This window comes from Notothenia rossii (genome assembly GCF_949606895.1).
Source record: "Notothenia rossii genome assembly, chromosome: 9".
Classification (NCBI taxonomy): domain Eukaryota; kingdom Metazoa; phylum Chordata; class Actinopteri; order Perciformes; family Nototheniidae; genus Notothenia; species Notothenia rossii.
The window spans coordinates 57,365,506-57,371,190 of NC_136907.1; the positions used below are offsets into that span (position 1 = coordinate 57,365,506).

Consider the following 5,685-nt stretch of genomic DNA (forward strand, 5'->3'; position numbering starts at 1 on the left):
TTTATCTTTGTCATTCAACGATATTTCATCTTCGGTCCCATCTGGGGTGCCATTTTTTATGTGACAGTTTACTTATTTAGGTTCTTTGGGGTGCCAGTCAGGTCTCTCTCCTGACGTTTGAGATTTGGCTAGTCAGTCACTTTTAGTAAGTCTGCACAAAGGTGTATACATCTCACTGCAAACACCCAACATTGAATGACATTAGAAAATATAAGAAAGGACACAACTCAAAATTATAATCACAAATAGCAAGTGTATTTTTGAATACCCCACAAACAATCAAACAATGAGTCTTCCCACAGTTCAATGTTAAATCCAAAACGTTCCACTTCGGGTTTTCTTCAAAAAATAAATAAAACAGTCAATTTACCACGGGAGAATGTCAGTCATTTTTAGCAATCCAGTCAGTTTTGAAAATCCAGTCCTGGTTTTTAAGGTGGTTGGGAGATGACCGGCTCCTTTCAGTTTTGTAAACAATAATCCGGGAAGTGAAGCGACAGAAGGGTATGATGACAGTGGACGGTGGATCAGACACCGGTAACACGGACTTTAAACGACCTAACTGCTGGTCTCTAAACAGATGAGCGTGTTGCTCCACCGATCCCTCTTGCTGCACACACCTTTCCCTTCATGCTCCGTCTAACTAAATAGGGGAAAAAGGAAATGGAGGCGCCAACCAACAGCGAATCCCTGGCTGGGTGGGCGTTACCGTGAGTGACTACCGGTCACATAAAACCCCGGTTGTTACAACTTGTACTTTATCTCTGGCTCCCGGGTCGTGTATTTGAGTCCTTTTTCCCCTTGTGTATCCAAGTTCTTAACAGAACGAACTGACCACAATTGACTCAGCGGACCCAAAAACACTTCACGCCACCCTGTCAGCCCAAGGCGTGAGGATTTTTCACCACGAGGAACAGCTGGGATTAATCAGTCAAGGAGTAAAGGAACTTGTAGGACGCCAGGTCATGTTGAGGATCCTGCTGACGCTGTCAACCCGAATCAGGCTGTTTCTTCCTCACTACGGCTGGCTCTTCCGGAGAGGTTCTCAAGAGATTCCATAAGCTGTAGAGCTTTCCTGGCGCACAACCCAGGGGCCTTTTCATCAGACCATGGTAAAGTGGCGTTCATTGTGTCCCATTTAAAGGGAAGAGCTGCAGCCTGGGCTGGAGGTGCCACGGGACCTGGAGTCTCTCATCGCTGTGTCCATCCGGATCGACAACCGACTTCGGGAAAGGGAGAGAGAACGCCGGCGCAACCGTGACGGACATCCCAGCTTCCAGGGCTTTCCTCGGCGAGCCGTTCCACCAGGGGAGGTTTTCCAGCCCGCGGTTTCGGACCGTTGGAGGACAGCGCCTCCGCCTGTTTCAGACGACCCATGCAGTTGGGTAGGACCAGCGCCGTATAGATACAAGAGTTACGACAGCGGAAGTCCAAAAACGGTCATCGTCACGTGGTTCATGCAGACGAGAATCGTTCCCCGGAAGTTCATGGCGGGCAATGTGAATGCATTGATAACAGGAGATAGAACTTCGACTTTTGGTAATTATTAGTGAATAAAGGTTTTGATTTGCAATATTTATACAACAAATCGATATGTGTATGTATTTACATCAATATGTTTTAAAAAATAAAATAGAATTTGCTAATATTAAGTGATAATATTAGGATTAGTGTGAACAACTAGTTTACATGTTAGGCTAACAGTGCCTTGGTTAAAGAGCCTGTTGCTGTTTATTTATAGCTTTGAATTCTTTCAAACCAATATTATCTTCTTAAACTTCTATAGTAGTCAGGAGCATCACTTTCTAATGTTTATTGATATATTTAGAGGGAGGGGATCTAAAGGAATGCTTCAAAATTCAGATTAGATTAATTTCTACCATTTTCTTAAATTCATGGTAGTTTCAGTAATCCCATGGTAATTGAGGACACAAGTTATCGAAATGACTAATGTCATCTTTATGGCTTTCAGAAAGGACAGGAGACCGACAGGTGACTATCAAAGGACTAGCAGCAGCAGCAGCATGGTGATGATGTTAAATGTGTTGTTTTAGGAACATCCATTGCAAATACATGGAATTCAATACACATTGAATAGCATATCATGCAGTTTGTCTGTGCCTTTTCCTCCGTGTTGTCCTGGTTTGCTGTGCTGCCTCCTAGTCGCTACCATGGTTTGCTGTGCTGCCTGGGGATGCTCAAATCGCTCCGAGAAAGGAGTACGAATGTATGGCTTCCCCACTGACACAGAGCGGAGGAAAAAATGGCTGGCTCAAGTCAGCAGGAGCAATTTCACGACCAACAGCAAAAAAATATGTGAGGTAATTATATACAAACACTGCATTTGCACTTTTTCACAAAACGAAAACCACACCATTGGGAAAGCTTAATGTTTTGTTTAATACAAAAAAAAAGGGAAAGGCTTGAAAAACACAGAGTTGAGACTCAGGGTGCAGGGTGAGGGTCTCAGTGCAGGTATTCAGGCTCCATTGAATCCCCCTCTGGTTCTTGTGCTGAAAGAGGGAGTAACGGACAGGAGAAAGGGTTATACACACCTATATAGCACACCTATTGGATGGGAAATTGCCTTGGGGAGATAAGGTGTGGTCTTTGTTCCCAACTGAAGTTATGGAACTTTATTATTTGTGAGTTTAACAAAGTATGACAAATGGCATCAGTAACAGATGTGATATTAATTAACCTCTTCTCTGGAGAACAAACTTTGATTTCTCTGTCTTGTGAGTTTGCAGTCTTGCTCCTCCACCTGTAACATCACTGCCCCTCCACCTGCCATACAGTAGGTTACTAAAAAGATTACTTATATAATACAGTGATAGAATACATGTTTAGTATGCTTACTTATATAAAACAGAAGTATTAAACTTACCTTGAGTTTTCACTCTCACTTAAGTCCCTCTCCCTTTGACATCAATCCAAAATCAGCTGAGCTGCAACATTATACAGACAGGTAATAATCAACATAATCACAAGGACACAATATGGCTCTGCTAAAAACACTCACTCTTACACGCACCAAACTTTATATTTATCTAATATTTAACTCCCTCCACCCCCGCATACAATCCCGTTTATAAGCCCCTCTTCTCTAATTCAACAATGTTGGACGAAATGACATTAAGAGAACGGAATTTACAATTAAAAGGCTGTTCAACGTGTGCTGCTAACTTGATCTGGTAGCTTTATCTGTTATCTGTAAACGTTCCCTAAATCTACTAATTTAGGGATAACCCACTGACATCCTTTAATACACATGTTAATTTGAATCAGATGTACTGATAATATCCGCAATATAAATCTTTAAACTTCTTCTTACCTTTCAAAAGTCCGTCACGAACGGTCTATTATGCTGCAACTCTACTGCGCTGCTAGCCTTGGCGCTAACTTCCGGGGAACGATTGAGAGGCTCCACGATCCGCCATTGCTGTAAAAAAGTGGTCCATTGGAGTGAACGGAGATGACATAACTCTCAGTCTATACGGCGCTGGGTAGGACCAGGCTTTCTCTGGAGGAGAGGCAGCGCCGTCTACAGGAGGGCTGTTGTTTCTACTGTGGCCAGCCGGATCACCAACTCGCTTCATTTCCGGGAAAAGACCAAGCTTACCAGCCAAGAGGAGGGCGCTGGTGAGCAAGCTTCCCACAGACTTTCCTCCTCGACCAGTTGCCCAGGTAAACATTTTTATTAATGATCAGGTCATTGACCAAGGGGTGCTAATAGACTCAGGAGCTGACGAAAGTCTTATGGATTGGGGCATAGTCAAACAGCTTCAGATAAAGACTGTTCCTCTATCTCGCCCCATTAACGCCAGTGCTTTAGACGGTCGTTTTTTGTTTACAGTAACCCACTGCACAACCTATCCAGATTACTGTAAGTAAGGACCACACTGAAATTATGCAGTTTCACATTTCTGAATCTGCTCAGCATCCAATTATTTTGGGTTTTCCGTTGCTAAAAATCCACAACCCACACATTGACTCAGGGAAAATTAAGGAGTGGGGAGAGGATTGCATTAACAGGTGTAAACTAGATCCTCCAGAAAAACGCGATTCTGCGATCGCAGAATTTACCGCATAATCAGCACATCCCCACATTTTTCCACACAAAGTTGAGGGGAAAAAAAGTTAACTCGTCTTGACGTGACGTCATCAGCTCGCGCATCACAGAATGTAAACAACACTGTATAGAGTGAACGTGTGGAGCTCACACGATAGAGAAAACACCAAGATGAAAAAATCTAACCCATCTCATTTACCGAAGAACATTTATACTAAAGACCGGGCAAAACGTGGGGGGAAACTATTCTGCACCCCGTGCAACTGTGTGTTGGAGCATAAGAGAAAATCGACGGTGACGACCCACTTTGATTCATTCAAACATTCGAAAATGCTTTCTGCTGCTGCGGACAAGAAAGCCAAACAACTCACGTTCACCGAGGCATCAACCTCCAAAACCCTTTCGAGGGCTACAAGAAACGAAGTGAGTAGCCTACAAGATTGAAGCTGCAGATAACGAATGAGTAACTGAAAACAGAATGGTGTGTGTGTGTGTGTGTGTGTGTGTGTGTGTGTGTGTGTGTGTGTGTGTGTGTGTGTGTGTGTGTGTGTGTGTGTGTGTGTGTGTGTGTGTGTGTGTGTGTGTGTGTGTGTGTGTGTGTGTGTGTGTGTGTGTGTGTGTGTGTGTGTGTGTGTGTGTGTGTGTGTGTGTGTGTGTGTGTGTGTGTGTGTGTGTGTGTGTGTGTGTGTGTGTGTGTGTGTGTGTGTGTGTGTGTGTGTGTGTGTGTGTCCAATTGCTTTTACAATAAATAAACATTGAATGTGTTTAATTGAATAGTAAAGGGGTTTAACGTTAGTGGCAGGTTGTGTGTGAGAGAGAATGAATAAGACAGCCCAATATTTAAAAAAATTGTTATTCTTTTTCTCCGCATATTTCGCAACTTTCCGCATATTTCGCAACTTCCCGCATAAAATCACATAAAAACCCTGCATGTTTAATCGCATAATCAAGGATTTTAGCCCGCATAATCAAGGATTTTTGCCCGCTTTTTCCTGGAGGGTCTAGTAAACATTCACGCTCTGTTAATAATAATGCATTACATTTTTTATTGGAGCGCTTTTACAGGTGCTCAAAGCGCTTAAGGCACCAACAGACCCTAGTAGGATCACCCTGACTATCCTGACCTACAGAAAGTACCTCCATGTTACCATGATTTTAAAGGAAGCTTTTAACAAATCGAAAGCCATGTCGCTACCTCCTCACCGACCTTTTGATTGTCCCATTGACCTCCTACCCATTCCGAAGGGAAGACTGTATTCTATATCAAGACCAGAGAGAGCAGCAATGGACGAGTACATTTCCTCTTCTCTCAAATCAGGGATTATCCGCCCTTCATCTTCACCAGCCGGGGCGGGGTTTTTCTTCGTAGGAAAGAAAGACGGTTCTCTGAGACCTTGCATAGACTACAGTCCTCTTAATGACATTTCGGTAAAGAACCGCTATCCTCTGCCACTCATGTCCTCTGCTTTCGAACTAATTCAGACTGCCAAGATATTCACCAAGTTGGATTTAAGAAATGCTTATCACTTGGTTAGAATAAGGAAAGGGGATGAGTGGAAGACAGGATTTAACACTCAGAGTGGACACTATGAATACCTGGTAATGCCTTTTGG

General features: G+C 43.3%; 1 long non-coding RNA gene across 1 annotated transcript; it reads right to left on the reverse strand.

Moving 5' to 3' along the window:
- Nucleotides 1-2,368: 2,368 nt before the first annotated feature.
- LOC307018163 lies at nucleotides 2,369-3,351 on the reverse strand. Its single transcript, XR_013802352.1, has 3 exons — nucleotides 2,888-3,351; nucleotides 2,702-2,787; nucleotides 2,369-2,513 (listed from the first exon to the last, which is right to left on the reverse strand). It is a non-coding gene; the product is annotated as an uncharacterized lncRNA (long non-coding RNA).
- Between the last annotated feature and the right edge of the window lie 2,334 nt (nucleotides 3,352-5,685).